This window comes from Anomaloglossus baeobatrachus, chromosome 2 (assembly GCF_048569485.1).
Source record: "Anomaloglossus baeobatrachus isolate aAnoBae1 chromosome 2, aAnoBae1.hap1, whole genome shotgun sequence".
In the NCBI taxonomy this organism is placed as follows: Eukaryota; Metazoa; Chordata; class Amphibia; order Anura; family Aromobatidae; genus Anomaloglossus; species Anomaloglossus baeobatrachus.
In genome coordinates this window covers 778,502,924-778,520,596 of record NC_134354.1, presented here as the reverse complement: position 1 = coordinate 778,520,596, position 17,673 = coordinate 778,502,924, and the positions used below count along the sequence as shown (strand labels likewise).

Below are 17,673 nucleotides of genomic sequence, written 5' to 3'. Positions count from 1 at the left end.
AAGGGTTAAGGTGCTGCAGTTGGCAGAGCTGGGTTTGTCACGTATAGCCTCTCTAATTGTTCCAGATACAGCAGAGCTGGGTTTGTCACGTATAGCCTCTCTAATTGTTCCAGATACAGCAGAGCTGGGTTTGTCACGTATAGCCGCTCTAATTATTCCAGATACAGCAGAGCTGAGTTTGTCATTTATTAATTAATGACAATGAAGCTGGTTTATACAATTTTGCACCCCCCCATTACACTTGATCTGATACTTTGTATCTTGCTGCCCTTTAGAACTCTGTGCCCTACCTCCATCAATAAATGATTAAGTGCCATACGGTAAATGGCAGGAGCTCGAATTGGCACATGATGGGTTAAACTGGCACGTGAGCAAATAAGAAAATGTGTTCCTTATCTGAGACGCTTTGTGTGCAGCACTGCAGTATATGTTGGTGCTATGGACTTAACGATAGTGTAAAAACGGAGACGTAGCCGACGAGACCTGCGCAGCCTTTCTTCCGGATAGGATCCCATAAGGAGAATCTTGGCAAACCTTCCTGTCAAATTGCTAACATGCTTTTTAATTGGCTGTAAATAAGGAAAAAAGCAGATTAACAAGAAAACCACCCTGACTGCGGCCTAATAAACCAATGCGTAAAATGGCTGCACCCCCAGAGCCACCGCCGCCAGGGGCCATTAATTAGGATATTTTCCCCCCCATGTAAATAGGACGCTGTTTGTGTATTTCTAGACTGTTCTGTGCTTGGAAAATGTCAGGTAAGCAAAAATGTCACAACCTGGATGCATGAGAAATCCCGAAATAACTCCAGAAGTAGGACAGCGTGATAAAGAACTGCAGCAATTTCTGCAGAAACCTGTTACCTTCCCCGCAGCACCCCCGCAGGAGGAACAAGGCATTGCACAGGTGTCATTAGTATCAATAGGCATTGTGGTTATTGCATGGCCTGTTGGGTCCTCCAGAGGGAAAGGTGATTTTCTGGGTCACTTTTATTTCAGTGAAAAGATTCTGAATGAATAATTGCCCTCTATTAACTCAGATTTGGGTATTTGAAGGGATTTTGTGAACTAGACATCTCATTAAGTCTAAGAATGTGGTGAAGTATCAATAACTAGTGATGAGCGGGCACTACCATGCTCGGGTGCTCAGTACTCGTAACTAGTGATGAGCGGGCACTACCATGCTCGGGTGCTCAGTACTGGTAACTAGTGATGAGCGGGCACTACCATGCTCAGGTGCTCAGTACTGGTAACTAGTGATGAGCGGGCACTACCATGCTCAGGTGCTCAGTACTGGTAACTAGTGATGAGCGGGCACTACTATGCTCGGGTGCTCAGTACTCGTAACTAGTGATGAGCGGGCACTACCATGCTCAGGTGCTCAGTACTGGTAACTAGTGATGAGCGGGCACTACCATGCTCAGTACTCGTAACTAGTGATGAGCGGGCACTACCATGCTCAGGTGCTCTGTACTCGTAACTAGTGATGAGCGGGCACTACCATGCTCAGGTGCTCAGTACTGGTAACTAGTGATGAGCGGGCACTACCATGCTCAGGTGCTCAGTACTGGTAACTAGTGATGAGCGGGCACTACCATGCTCGGGTGCTCAGTACTGGTAACTAGTGATGAGCGGGCACTACCATGCTCGGGGGCTCAGTACTCGTAACTAGTGATGAGTGGTTACTACCATGCTCGGGGGCTCAGTACTCGTAACTAGTGATGAGCGGGCACTACCATGCTCAGGTGCTCGGTACTCGTAACTAGTGATGAGCGGGCACTACCATGCTCGGGTGCTCAGTACTGGTAACTAGTGATGAGCGGGCACTACCATGCTCAGGTGCTCAGTACTCGTAAATAGTGATGAGCGGGCACTACCATGCTCGGGTGCTCGGTTCTCGTAACTAGTGATGAGCGGGCACTACCATGCTTGGGTGCACAGTACTGGTAACTAGTGATGAGCGGGCACTACCATGCTCGGGTGCTCAGTACTAGTAACTAGTGATGAGCGGGCACTACCATGCTCAGGTGCTCAGTACTCGTAACTAGTGATGAGCGGGCACTACCATGCTTGGGTGCTCAGTACTCGTAACTAGTGATGAGCGGGCACTACCATGCTCGGGTGCTCGGTTCTCGTAACTAGTGATGAGCGGGCACTACCATGCTCGGGTGCTCAGTACTCGTAACTAGTGATGAGCGGGCACTACCATGCTCGGGTGCTCAGTACTGGTAACTAGTGATGAGCGGGCACTACCATGCTCGGGGGCTCAGTACTCGTAACTAGTGATGAGTGGTCACTACCATGCTCGGGGGCTCAGTACTCGTAACTAGTGATGAGCGGGCACTACCATGCTCAGGTGCTCGGTACTCGTAACTAGTGATGAGCGGGCACTACCATGCTCAGGTGCTCAGTACTCGTAACTAGTGATGAGCGGGCACTACCATGCTCGGGTGCTCGGTTCTCGTAACTAGTGATGAGCGGGCACTACCATGCTTGGGTGCACAGTACTGGTAACTAGTGATGAGCGGGCACTACCATGCTCGGGTGCTCAGTACTGGTAACTAGTGATGAGCGGGCACTACCATGCTCGGGTGCTCAGTACTGGTAACTAGTGATAAGCGGGCACTACCATGCTCGGGTGCTCGGTTCTCGTAACTAGTGATGAGCGGGCACTACCATGCTTGGGTGCTCAGTACTCGTAACTAGTGATGAGCGGGCACTACCATGCTCGGGTGCTCGGTTCTCGTAACTAGTGATGAGCGGGCACTACCATGCTAGGGTGCTCAGTACTCGTAACTAGTGATGAGCGGGCACTACCATGCTCGGGTGCTCAGTACTGGTAACTAGTGATGAGCGGACACTACCATGCTCGGGTGCTCGGTTCTCGTAACTAGTGATGAGCGGGCACTACCATGCTCGGGTGCTCAGTACTTGTAACTAGTGATGAGCGGGCACTACCATGCTCGGGTGCTCAGTACTGGTAACTAGTGATGAGCGGACACTACCATGCTCGGGTGCTCGGTTCTCGTAACTAGTGATGAGCGGGCACTACCATGCTTGGGTGCTTGGTACTCGTTGGATACTTGGATAGGCATGAATCGAGTACCCGAGTATATTGGAAGTCAATGGGGACTCCAGCATTTTTCCGGGAACTCTTCTGTAAAAATGATGCAGACCATCTATGCATCCAACTGCTCATTACAAGTACAGAGCACCCGAGCATTGTAGTGCCCGCTCATCACTACCAAGTACCACCTTACAATGAATCGTAAAGCCACTCTTGACAACCAGGGATATCATTATCGATCTATATATGTCGCGGGCGGGGAGGAGGGTGTCAGCACACCGCGCTCACCCCTTCTGCTCGGGTCCGGCAGCTGCTCAGTGGTGGCTCGAGCCGTGGGCCGGATCCCAGGGTTTCTCGAGCGACACTCCTCGCCCGTGAGTGAAAGGGGTTTGTTGGGTGTGGGGATTGTTATAGTTCGTGACGCCACCCACGGTTGTGGTGATTGCACCACCGCTGCTCAATTCGGGGATCCCGGGGATGGTGATGGGGAGCAGCCAGGTGTTGTGTTGCCCCTCCGTGGGTAGGGGTTGGTGATCCCGGGGCCCGGTGATGGCTTGTGAGGTGCAGGGCCTGGTGGGCGCAGGGACGCGGGGGCAGCGCTGTGCCTTGTGGCACTGTGGTACTCACTCAGCCTGAGACACGGACACAGTTTGTACGGTAAACCAAACGGCTGGTAAGACGGTCCCACAGACGGCTGCACCTGCACTCCCGGTAGTTGACGGTGATGTCACTCTTCCTTGCACCTATGGTTGACTTGTGGTAGCGGTGGATTCCCTCCGGTTACCCGCTCCCCGACTGCAATCTGGGCCGGAGGAGCTCTACACTTTGCCCGCAGGCGCTGGCCCTGGGGAAACTGGTGCCTTGGCGGTGGCGGTGTCTCTCTGCTTCAGGTTGAGCTGTTGCCTTCAATCGGGACTTGGTTGCTGGGGGATCTACGTCCCCTTCACTGACGGATTCGGCAAATTTGGCGACTCCTAGCCTTGCCAGGGTCCGAGAGGCCCCTGCCCTGGTGCTGACTGTCCTTCGGAACACTGCTCCAGACCACCGGGCACACAGCCAACGGGGTCCTTCCAGGAACTTCCAAACGGTCCCACTCCAGACAGTCACCGCCGTCGCTGACCTTGCTGTTCTGGCCCTACACAAAGCTGGGCCCTCAGGCTTTGCACACTCTCTGCTCTGTCACCACTTCTTGCTCTCCTCTTTTTCCACTTTTCTTTCCTTCACTTTCCACTTGCTGTTTACTTTAGCCCTGCCTGGGCTGCTCCTCCACTCCACTCCGTTGTTTACTCTTGCCCTCCCCGGGCTAATCTGCTGTTCACTCGTTCATGTCCCTCACTGGACTGCCTGGTACTTCCTGCCTCCAGAGCTGTGATCTCCTTGGTGGGCGGAGCCAACCGCCTGGCCCACCCCCTGGTGTGAATCATCAGCCTCTGGAGGGAGGCAACAAGGATTTCTGGTTAGCTGTGATGTGCCTACCTGGAGTGTGGGGTGCGGTGGTGTTGTGACCTGTGACCCCTGGCTTGCCCAGGGCGACACATATACCTCCCTAGATCACTAGGAGTATTCACATGAACCACCAGTGAGGACTTGCTGAAGATCATCAGCTGCTCATTGTAGGTCCAACAGTTTAGCCCCAATATCCAGAGATCCCCACCAGGAGAAGTTGTGGAGACCAAATGTGATAATTTATCATATCGGGCTCAATTAAAGGGATATTCCAACTTCAGACATGTATAGCATGCCTAGAGGAAGATATAGGAATGGTTATTCTGCCTCTAGGGAAAGGTCGCCTTGACGTGGCGGGTGGGCACGCACTCGAATGTGCCAATCTAAGTACCTTAACTTTCCAAGTATATTCTATATACTCTTTGTTCATTATCTATATATACACACACACACACACACACACACACACACACACATCTCACAGATAGAAGTGGTCGCCCTCCCCCCACGTATGGCGGCGCTGCCATCTACATCTGATCACACTGCTCCTCAGTCTGGGGGTTTCGGCCGCCCCCTCCTCGCAGAGACCGTGCAGCCGCCCGGCATCGCTGGCATCACACGCCGGCCCCTGTATAATTCATGGATGGCTGCGACTTCACCAATTCAGCGTTTTGGGCTCTTCAAAATAAAAGTCAGCGCTGCCTAATAACCGGCAGCTTCTCACGTTACCATGGAAACGCCATCCCATTCCACGCATCAGGAAGAATATTTTTCTCATTTTTTCCCTTTCTTATAACAGATGAATCCAAATAACTGATAAATCCCATAAAACACGAGGAGTCGAAATCACCCAACCCCCGACATCTCCGACTACATAAAAAAGGGCAGGAAGATCCTACTGCCCCATATCACCCACCGGTGTGTGCCGCACAGGAAGATCCTACTGCCCCATATCACCCACCGGTCTGTGCCGCACAGGAAGATCCTACTGCCCCATATCACCCACCGGTGTGTGCCGCACAGGAAGATCCTACTGCCCCATATCACCCACCGGTGTGTGCCGCACAGGAAGATCCTACTGCCCCATATCACCCACCGGTGTGTGCCGCACAGGAAGATCCTACTGCCCCATATCACCCACCGATCTGTGCCGCACAGGAAGATCCTACTGCCCCATATCACCCACCGGTCTGTGCCGCACAGGAAGATCCTACTGCCCCATATCACCCACCGGTCTGTGCCGCACAGGAAGATCCTACTGCCCCATATCACCCACCGGTGTGTGCTGCACAGGAAGATCCTACTGCCCCATATCACCCACCGGTCTGTGCCGCACAGGAAGATACTACTGCCCCATATCACCCCATATCACCCACCGGTGTGTGCCGCACAGGAAGATCCTACTGCCCCATATCACCCACCGGTGTGTGCCGCACAGGAAGATACTACTGCCCCATATCACCCACCGGTGTGTGCCGCACAGGAAGATCCTACTGCCCCATATCACCCACCGGTCTGTGCCGCACAGGAAGATCCTACTGCCCCATATCACCCACCGGAGTGTGCCGCACAGGAAGATACTACTGCCCCATATCACCCACCGGTGTGTGCCACACAGGAAGATACTACTGCCCCATATCACCCACCGGTGTGTGCTACACAGGAAGATACTACTGCCCCATATCACCCACCGGAGTGTGCCGCACAGGAACTTACTGCCCCATATCACCCACCGGTCTGTGCCGCACAGGAAGATACTACTGCCCCATATCACCCACCGGTCTGTGCCCCACAGGAAGATACTACTGCCCCATATCACCCACCGGTCTGTGCCGCACAGGAAGATACTACTGCCCCATATCACCCACCGGTCTGTGCCGCACAGGAAGATACTGCCCCATATCACCCACCGGAAGATACTACTGCCCCATATCACCCACCGGTCTGTGCTGCACAGGAAGATACTACTGCCCCATATCACCCACCGGTCTGTGCCGCACAGGAAGATACTACTGCCCCATATCACCCACCGGTCTGTGCTGCACAGGAAGATACTACTGCCCCATATCACCCACCGGTCTGTGCCGCACAGGAAGATACTACTGCCCCATATCACCCACCGGTCTGTGCCGCACAGGAAGATCCTACTGCCCCATATCACCCACCGGTCTGTGCTGCACAGGAAGATACTACTGCCCCATATCACCCACCGGTCTGTGCTGCACAGAAAGCCAGCACATCCAAACCCCAGCTGGTATATAAAAAGACCCCATATAAATTGGTGATTAGGGAAGTGGGGTGAAGACCTGTGTATCCATCCATGCACTATCTACAGTGCTGGCCAAAAGTATTGGCACCCCTGCAATTCTGTCAGATAATACTCAGTTTCTTCCTGACAATGATTGCAATCACAAATTCTTTGGTATTATTAACTTCATTTATTTTGCTTGCAATGAAAAAACACAAACGAGAATAAAACAAAAATCAAAATGATTAATCATTTCACACAAAACTCCAAAAATGGGCCAGACAAAAGTATTGGCACCCTCAGCCTAATACTTGGTTGCACAATCTTTAGCCAAAATAACTGCGCACAACCGCTTCCGGTGACCATCAATGAGTTTCTTACAATGCTCTGCAGGAATTTTAGACCATTCTTCTTTGGCAAACTGCTCCAGGTCCCTGAGATGTGAAGGGGCCTTCTCCAAACTGCCATTGTGAGATCTCTCCACAGGTGTTCTATGGGGTTCAGGTCTGGACTCATTGCTGGCCACTTTAGTAGTCTCCAGCGCTTTCTCTCAAACCATTTTCTAGTGCTTTTTGAAGTGTGTTTTGGGTCATTGTCCTGCTGGAAGACCTATGACCTCTGAGGGAGACCCAGCTTTCTCCCACTGGACCCTACATTATGCTTCAAAATTTGTTGGTAGTCTTCAGACTTCATAATGCCATGTACACGGTCAAGCAGTCCAGTGCCAGAGGCAGCAATGCAACCCCAAAACATCAGGGAACCTCCGCCATGTTTGACTGTAGGGACTGTGTTCTTTACTTTGAATGCCTCTTTTTTTTTCCTGTAAACTCTATGTTGATGGCTTTTCCCAAAAAGCTCTACTTTTGTCTCATCTGACCAGAGAACATTCTTCCAAAACATTTTAGGCTTTCTTAGGTAAGTTTTGGCAAACTCCAGCCTGGCTTTTTTATGTCTCGGGGTAAGAAGTGAGGTCTTCCTGGGTGTCCTACCATACAGTCCCTTTTCATTCAGACGCTGACGGATAGTACGGGGTGACACTGTTGCACCCTCGCCTGCAGGGCAGCTTGAACTTGTTTGGATGTTAGTCGAGGTTCTTTATCCACCATCCGCACAATCTTGCGTTGAAATCTCTCGTCCATTTTTCTTTTCCTTCCACATCTAGGGAGGTTAGCCACAGTGCCATGGGCTTTACACTTCTTGATGACACTGCGCACCGTAGACGCAGGACCTTTCAGGTCTTTGGAGATGGACTTGTAGCCTTGAGATTGCTCATGCTTCCTCACAATTTGGATTCTCAAGTCCTCAGACAGTTCTTTGGTCTTTCTTTTCTCCATGCTCAATGTGGTGCACACAAGGACACAGGACAGAGGTTGAGCCAACTTTACTCCATGTCACCCGGCTGCAAGTGTGATTTATTATTGCCAACACCTGTTAGGTGCCACAGGTAAGTTACAGGGGCTGTTATTACACAAATTACAGAAGCATCACATGATTTTTCAAACAGTGCCAATACTTTTGTCCACCCCCTTTTTTATGTTTGGTGTGGAATTAGATCCAATTTGGCTTTAGGACAAATTTTATTTTTTCATTGAAGACAAATTAAATGAAGATAATAATACCAAAGAATTTGTGATTGCAATCATTGTCAGGAAGAAACTGAGTAATAGCTGACAGAATTGCAGGGGTGCCAATACTTTTGGCCAGCACTGTATATTAGTAAGTGAAGTAGAATTACAGTAAATAACAGCCTATAACAATATTCATGCTCTTGGCCGCGCTCTCTGGGGTGCAAGACACTAAATATTTCTCCTTATTTATGCGGCTCTTCTTCTTGTCATTTGTACAAGGATTAGTGGGGTTCAAACGCACAAAAGGGGGGGGGGCGATGGAAAGAGAAACCCACTCACAGATAAGGAAGGATCAGATTGAAAAAGTACAATGAGTTATTTTTGGATGCGGTGCTTGTTTGTTTTTATTTTTTAATTTAATTTTGTAATATTAAATTATATTATATTTAGAATGTAATTATTAATATTTCAGCACTGTATGGTCACGCTCTCTGTGCTGTATGGTGCAATGACTTATGCACCCTTTCTATTAATATTTCAACACTGTATAGTCATGATCTCAGTGCTGTAGGGTGCAATGACTTGTGAACCCTTTGTGTTAATATTTCAACACTGTATAGTCATGATCTCAGTGCTGTAGGGTGCAATGACTTATGCACCCTTTCTATTAATATTTCAACACTGTATGGTCATGATCTCAGCGCCAGGGGGTGCAATGACTTATGCACCCTTTCTGTTAATATTTCAGCACTGTATGGTCATGATCTTAGCGCCGGAGGGTGCAATGACTTATGCACCCTGTTACTATTTCAGCACTGTATGGTCATTCTCTCAGCGCTGTAAGGTGCAATGTCTTATGCAACCTGTTAATATTTCAGCACTGTAGGGTCATGCTCTCAGTGCTGTAGGGTGCAATGACTTATGCAACCTGTCTGTTAATATTTTAGAACTGTATAGTTATACCTTCAGCGTTGTAGGGTGCAATGACTTATGGACCTTTTCTGTTAATATTTCAACACTGTATGAAAATGATCTCAGGGCCGCAGGGTGCAATTATTTATGCACCCTTTATGTTAATATTTCAGCATTATATGGTCATGATCTCAGCGCTGTAGGGTGCAATGACTTATGTACCCTTTCTGTTAATATTTCAACACTGTATGGTCATGATCTTAGTACTGCAGGGTGCAATTATTTATGCACCCTTTCCGTTACTATTTCAGCACTGTATGGTGGTATTCTTTGTGCTTGGTATTATTCCAGCATCCTTTGGAGCTACAGTTAGGTCCAGAAATCTTTGGACAGTGACACAATTTTGGCGAGTTGGGCTCTGCATGCCACCACATTGGATTTGAAATGAAACCTCTACAACAGAATTCAAGTGCAGATTGTAACGTTTAATTTGAAGGTTTGAACAAAAATATCTGATAGAAATTGTAGGAATTGTCACATTTCTTTACAAACACTCCACATTTTAGGAGGTCAAAAGTAATTGGACAAATAAACCAAACCCAAACAAAATATGTTTATTTTCAATATTTTGTTGCGAATCCTTTGGAGGCAATCACTGCCTTAAGTCTGGAACCCATGGACATCACCAAACGCTGGGTTTCCTCCTTCTTAATGCTTTGCCAGGCCTTTACAGCCGCAGCTTTCAGGTCTTGCTTGTTTGTGGGTCTTTCCGTCTTAAGTCTGGATTTGAGCAAGTGAAATGCATGCTCAATTGGGTTAAGATCTGGTGATTGACTTGGCCATTGCAGAATGTTCCACTTTTTTGCACTCATGAACTCCTGGGTAGCTTTGGCTGTATGCTTGGGGTCATTGTCCATCTGTACTATGAAGCGCCGTCCGATCAACTTTGCGGCATTTGGCTGAATCTGGGCTGAAAGTATATCCCGGTACACTTCAGAATTCATCCGGCTACTCTTGTCTGCTGTTATGTCATCAATAAACACAAGTGACCCAGTGCCATTGAAAGCCATGCATGCCCATGCCATCACGTTGCCTCCACCATGTTTTACAGAGGGTGTGGTGTGCCTTGGATCATGTGCCGTTCCCTTTCTTCTCCAAACTTTTTTCTTCCCATCATTCTGGTACAGGTTGATCTTTGTCTCATCTGTCCATAGAATACTTTTCCAGAACTGAGCTGGCTTCATGAGGTGTTTGTCAGCAAATGTAACTCTGGCCTGTCTATTTTTGGAATTGATGAATGGTTTGCATCTAGATGTGAACCCTTTGTATTTACTTTCATGGAGTCTTCTCTTTACTGTTGACTTAGAGACAGATACACCTACTTCACTGAGAGTGTTCTGGACTTCAGTTGATGTTGTGAACGGGTTCTTCTTCACCAAAGAAAGTATGCGGCGATCATCCACCACTGTTGTCATCCGTGGACGTCCAGGCCTTTTTGAGTTCCCAAGCTCACCAGTCAATTCCTTTTTTCTCAGAATGTACCCGACTGTTGATTTTGCTACTCCAAGCATGTCTGCTATCTCTCTGATGGATTTTTTCTTTTTTTTCAGCCTCAGGATGTTCTGCTTCACCTCAATTGAGAGTTCCTTAGACCGCATGTTGTCTGGTCACAGCAACAGCTTCCAAATGCAAAACCACACACCTGTAATCAACCCCAGACCTTTTAACTACTTCATTGATTCCAGGTTAACGAGGGAGACGCCTTCAGAGTTAATTGCAGCCCTTAGAGTCCATTGTCCAATTACTTTTGGTCCCTTGAAAAAGAGGAGGCTATGCATTACAGAGCTATGATTCCTAAACCCTTTCTCCGATTTGGATGTGAATACTCTCATATTGCAGCTGGGAGTGTGCACTTTCAGCCCATATTATATATAGAATTGTATTTCTGAACATGTTTTTGTAAACAGCTAAAATAACAAAACTTGTATCACTGTCCAAATATTTCTGGACCTAACTGTATATGGTCACTGTATGGTACTTTTAATTAATTATGGTTTGGCGGTATTATATGTAATTTTTGGATAATTTTGGGATAATTTTTCGGAATATGGTGAACCCCAGAGGATATTTTGCTTTGGAGCGTCCACATTCTGCAGCTCAGCCCTTATCTGGTGCCTCGTGCTTCCATTGCGAGCTCCATCCCTGCCTGGGACATGGGAGCGGAGGCCGCATAATAAACTCCGCCGTCACCGGGAGCCGGAGAGGGAAGTGTCGGTGCAGCAGAGCTGAGCGCTCGGGTCGCTGTACCGCAGGCGATACCCAGCGAGGGCGAACGTGTCCTGTTACCAGATCTCTGCTCGCATTCTCTTCTCTGATTTACACCAGTAACTGTAGAAACTGCCGGTGAAAAGAGCGAGAGAACTTGTTTTTCTTGGCAGGATTCGAGAAAACGATTAGCGGCACAAAGGCTTTAGCTGAAATTTGCCTAAGAAAAAAAAAAAGCGTTTTCACGGGGACGACGTAACGGAATCCCGCCGAGGAGGTTTTTTTTGCACTTGGCACCGGTGAGGCGGAGCGGCAGATACCAGCGAGCACCACCATTGTCACACAGCAGCGTCCTCCATCACTTCCATTACCGTCCAATGGGAAATCAAAGCCCCGGGAACAAGAACGACTGATCCGAAAATAAAGTTTATGCCCCCCTCAAGACTTGTTAAAGGGGCAACTGTTACTAGCGGAGCACAGTGCATCGTAAGCCCCGGGCGTTAGACATCTCGCCCCCTCCTGGAGCCCATTGTGACACGCGGGGCAAGCTTCCAAAGTCAGCTCCTAATCCCCCGAATTTCTGTCAACCGTCAGCGCTCCACAGACGAAGCATTGAATTAAGTGGAGTCCCAGAGCAGCGCTCACATCCCAGAGCAGCGCTCGCATCCCGGAGCAGCGCTCGCATCCCAGAGCAGCGCTCGCATCCCAGAGCAGCGCTCGCATCCCAGAGCAGCGCTCGCATCCCAGAGCAGCGCTCGCATCCCAGAGCAGCGCTCGCATCCCAGAGCAGCGCTCGCAGCAGACGCGGGTTTTGCATCGAATTGCATTAAAAAAAAAAAAAAAAAAAAGACCAAAATGAGGCATTAACCCTTCACCTGCCAACGCTGACGACATAAAAAAAACTGCTCCATTCAATAATCCCGCCAGTATTATTACAGCCTTCTGCTCATCCTGAACATGTTGATTCACTGATATAATCCGAGAGCAGTAATAGCGACTGACACAGGCATATAATTCAAGAACAGCAGAGGAGGCTGACACACAAATATAATCCGAGAGCAGCAATAAAGACTGACACATATATAATCCGAGAGAAGCAGTGTAGACTCACACACATAATCCGAGAGCAGCAGCAGAGACTGACGCATGTATATAATCCGAGAGCAGTAGCAGAGACTGACACATGTATATAATCCGAGAGCAGCAGCAGAGACTGACATGTGTATATAATCCGAGAGCAGCAGAGAGTGACACATGTATATAATCCGAGAGCAGCAGCAGAGACTGACACATATATATAATCCGAGAGCAGCAACATAGACTGACACATGTATATAATCCGAGAGCAGCAACATAGACTGACATGTGTATATAATCTGAGAGCAGCAGAGACTGACACGTGTATATAATCCAAGAGCAGCAACATAGACTGACATGTGTATATAATCCGAGAGCAGCAGCAGAGGCTAACACACAATCCGAGAGCAATAAGAGAGAATGACACACAAATATAATCCAAGATTAGCAGTAGAGACTGACACGCGCACATATAATCCGAGAGCAGCAGCAGAGACTGACACACAATACGAGAGCAGCAAAAAAGACGACTGACACATGCATATAATCCAAGAGAATAAGTAGAGACTGACTTAATCTGAGAACAGCAGTAGAGGTTGACAAACATATAATCTGAGAGCAGCATTAGAGACTGACACACATAATCCAAGAGCAACAACAGAGACCGATACACATAATTCGAGTGCAGCAGCAGAGACTAAGGCTGGAAACACATCTATGCGAGTAAAATCGGTCCGACTGGGCTGAAAAAAACTCGGCTGATTTTAGTTCACGTTAGGTGCGAGTGCAACGCAAGTGCGATGCTTTTTTGCTCGCGTGTGCGACGCGTTTGCGATGCTAGTTTCCTGCAACATCTTAATTATATAAAAGCTATTACACAGGTGTCATTTAATTTACCTTTGGGAATGTGCTGTCACATTCATCTGCTGAATATTTAATGAGCGAAGTTACTGCCACACTCGCAAATGTGAACGCTGGTGTGCGTGTGTGATCCTACTTTTAATCCCCTTCCATAGGAAATCATTGGGACAAATGGTGCGAGAAACTCGCAAAAAAGCAGCATGCTGCGATATTTTTCTCGGTCCGATTTGGACTGAGAAAAAAAAAAAATCGCAGATGAGAGCTGAATCATTCACTAACATGTGTCCGATTCCAATGTGAGTTTTTCTCGCATTGCTCTACTGCGAGAAACTCGCAAGTGAGAAGCAGCCCTAAAACACATAATCTGAGAGCAGTAATAGAGACTGACACACACATATAATCTAAGAGAAGGAGTAGAGACTGACACATGCATATAAATCCGAGTGAATCAGTAGATACTGACACACATATATAATCCGAGAGCAGCAGTAGAGGCTGACACAAACAATATAATCCGAGAGCAGCAGTAGAGGCTGCCATGTATATGTAATCCGAGAGCAGCAGTAGAGGCTGACATACATATAATCCGAGAGAAGCAAAAGAGACTGACACAGGAATATAATCCGAGAGAAGCAGTAGAGACTGACACACGCACATTACAGTAAGAGTAAAAGTGGTGATACCAATACAGATTAATATACCATAGGATGATGTCAATTTTCCATACAGCACAGCGGAATATGTTGGTGCTATAACAATTAAATATAAGATGAAAAATTGTAATACATGGCTAATGGACAATATCTCCCACCACAATTTAATGCATGGTAAAAAAAAAATCCTCTAGCAATGTTCATCCTGAGCCTCCTGATTCATGCGACTAATTCTAGAGGAGCAGAAGAGACTGACACACGCAGAAGGGGTATAAGTGGGCATACTAATGCAGGGTGAGATGACATTCAGGAAAAGTACGATGACAACGCAAGTACAGCGCTGCGGCGTATGTTGGAACACATATCATATATATTATATATAGCCAGCAATGGCTGCCATAGGAGGTGACTATTTTATAATGTGTTTTTCCACAATTTAATGCACTGCAGCACGTCCCTAACAATGAGAAACCCTGTTGCACTTTTCATCCTGAGCCTCCTGATTCATGAATCTAATCTCCAAGCAGAGCAGTAAAGACTGACACATGCAAAATGCACTGGGAGGTGGAGGTATAGTCCATAACATTGGAAATGTGTGCGTCATTCAAGATCAGCCCCACATTTTTTCTGGAAGTACCAAAACATTGGAGCTACATGCCACAAAAAAAAAAAAAAAAATAATAATACATGAACTGTGACATCTGAATATTCTCCATAACCCCGAGGAGCAGCAGCGGGACAGCCACCATACAGGCTTCATTTACAGCACCACACATCCTACATAGGGTTGTGTTCTATTAGAAAGAAAACAGATTGCTTTCTTCCTAAAATAGCGCCACACTGGTCTGAAGGTGGCTTGTGGTATTGCAGCTCAGCTCCAGTAACATCATTAAAAGGAGAATAGATAGAGGGATGGATAGAGGGATGGATGGATAGAGGGATGGATGGGTAGAGGGATGGATGGATAGAGGGATGGAAGGATAGAGAGATGGAAGGATAGAGGGATGGAAGGATAGAGGAATGGCAGGATAGAGCGATAGAGGAATGGCAGGATAGAGCGATGGAAGGATAGAGGGATGGAAGGATAGAGGGATGGAAGGATAGAGGGATGGAAGGATAGAGGGATGGAAGGATAGAGGGATGGAAGGATAGAGGGATGGCAGGATAGAGCGATAGAGGAATGGCAAGATAGAGCGATGGAAGGATAGAGGGATGGAAGGATAGAGGGATGGAAGGATAGAGGGATGGAAGGATAGAGGGATGGAAGGATAGAGGGATGGAAGGATAGAGGGATAGATAGATAGATAGAGGGATAGATAGATAGATAGATAGAGAGAGATGATAGATACACACAGTCACATGATGCCCTATTTGTAAATATACACTCACATATGTTTACTGAGATATATATTTACATATATGGCATTATGTGACATCTTATGTGTCTATGTATATTTATACAGGAGATAATTGCAAATAAACTTTTGTACATATAGTAACAACAACAGTACACAAATAACAATACAGAGAATCGTATAGAGATGTGTGACAGAGGGGTCTCCCCAGCACCGTGCAGGGGGGACTCAGTGCCTCTGATCCGCTGGGCAATAAAGTCCTGCAGGTCTTTTCCTCCCGGAGTCCTGCGTTCAAGGGTCTTTTCCCCTGGGGTCCTATATTCAGGGGTCTCTGCCCACGGGGGTTCTGCTACCAGGGGTCTCTGCTGTCCTCTTCCCTGCCGGCGTCACCCACTGACTGTGGACACTAACGCGTTTTCGCCCCATCCGGACCCCATCCCCAGTGTGAATCCCCATCTCCAGTGTGGACCCCCCCATCCCCAGTGTGGGCACTGTGGTGGTGGGCAGTGGACACTGTGGTGGTGGGCAGTGTAGTGGTGGGCAGTGGACACTGTGGTGGGGGGCACTGTCGTGGTGGGCAGGCAGTGGACACTGTGGTGGTGGGGCACTGTGGTGGTGAGCAGTGGGCACTGTGGTGGTGGGCAGTGTGGTGATGGGCAGTGGACACTGTGGTGGGGGGCACTGTAGTGGTGGGCAGTGGGCACTGTGGTGGTGAGCAGTGGACACTGTGGTGGGGGGCCCTGTAGTGGTGGGCAGTGGGCACTGTGGTGGTGGGGGGCACTGTAGTGGTGGGCAGTGGGCACTGTGGTGGTGGGGGACACTGTGGTGGTGGGCATTGTGCTCCCCGCTGTGGCTGCTCACGGTCGGGATTCCCCCGATCTGTCAGCTCCTCCATGTGTCAGGCTCCACACCGGGCTGAGCACCTGCCTGTAGTGATGTAGCAGAGCTGGATGTGTCTCCTCGGTGCGGGCACACTGAGGTCCTCCAGTGATGGCTCTCCTGCACCCCTCCCCTCCTCCCAGCCCCTGTCCTCAGGTCACAGAGACAGAAACTTTCAGGGATGAGCAAGGTGGAGGCAAGTTCTCCAACAGCAGAGGACACAATGGACAAAGAATGACAATGGCCTCACCCGTGCAGGCGCTGCAGACGGTCAGAGGTGCCGGCTCCTCACTCACATCCATAGGGAAGAGGGATCCGAGAGAAGCTGCTGCCCAGCTCTGCTCCCATCCAGCCCGGAGCTGCGGCTGCTGTGACTGAGGCTGCTCCTGCCTCTCCTGCCTGTGCTATTCCCTGCCCACTAATCACAGCGCAGCCTACTGGGGAGCCCTGCCTGCCGCCTCCTGCCTGCCTGCTGCCTCCTGCCTGCCTGCTGCCTGCTGCCTCTGCTCAGCTCCTCACACCCCTGTGTGCACCACCTTGCCCTTATATTATTGCCAGGGGGAACAGGTAGCATTCAGAATAGCAGGAAAGCAGAGATGGATGGCTCCAGTCCATCATAGGGTTAATAGGATAAGGGTTCGTTCACACGAAATCAGACCACTCCTGTCCGATTGTTTATCCTGCCAATGTTAGTCCTTAAAAAATCAGATGGGTGCGAGAAAAAAATCAGATGAGTGCAAGTAAAAAATCAGATGGGAGTGAGGAAAAAATCAGATGAGTGCAAGTAAAAAATCAGATGGGAGTGAGGAAAAAATCAGATGAGTGCAAGTAAAAAATCAGATGGGAGTGAGGAAAAAATCAGATGGGAGCAAGAAAAAAATCAGATGGGTGCGAGAAAAAAATCAGATCGTTGAGAAAAAAATTCAGATGGGTGCAAGGAAAAAAATCAGATGGGTGCGAGAAAAAAAATCAGATGGGTGCGAGAAAAAAATCAGATCGTTGAGAAAAAATTCAGATGGAAGAGAAAAAAAATCAGATGGGTGCGAGAAAAAAATCAGATGGGTGCGAGAAAAAAATCAGATCGTTGAGAAAAAATTCAGATGGAAGAGAAAAAAAATCAGATGGGTGCGAGAAAAAAATCAGATGGGTGCGAGAAAAAAGTCAGATGGGTGCGAGAAAAATATTAGATGGGAGCGAGAAAAAAATCAGATGGGAACGAGAAAAAAATCAGATGGGTGCGAGAAAAAAATCAGATGGGTGCGAGAAAAAAATCAGATCGTTGAGAAAAAATTCAGATGGAAGAGAAAAAAAATCAGATGGGTGCGAGAAAAAAATCAGATGGG

General features: G+C 48.2%; 1 protein-coding gene across 1 annotated transcript in view; it reads right to left on the bottom strand.

The window, feature by feature from the left end:
• The window catches only part of FAT3 (FAT atypical cadherin 3), an 846,518-nt gene extending 829,807 nt beyond the window's left edge, over nucleotides 1-16,711 (bottom strand). Inside the window, exon 1 of the mRNA XM_075337574.1 lies at nucleotides 16,581-16,711. The gene's annotated coding sequence lies outside the window, so the exon portion shown is untranslated. The remainder of the gene's footprint in view (nucleotides 1-16,580) is intronic.
• Nucleotides 16,712-17,673: the final 962 nt, after the last annotated feature.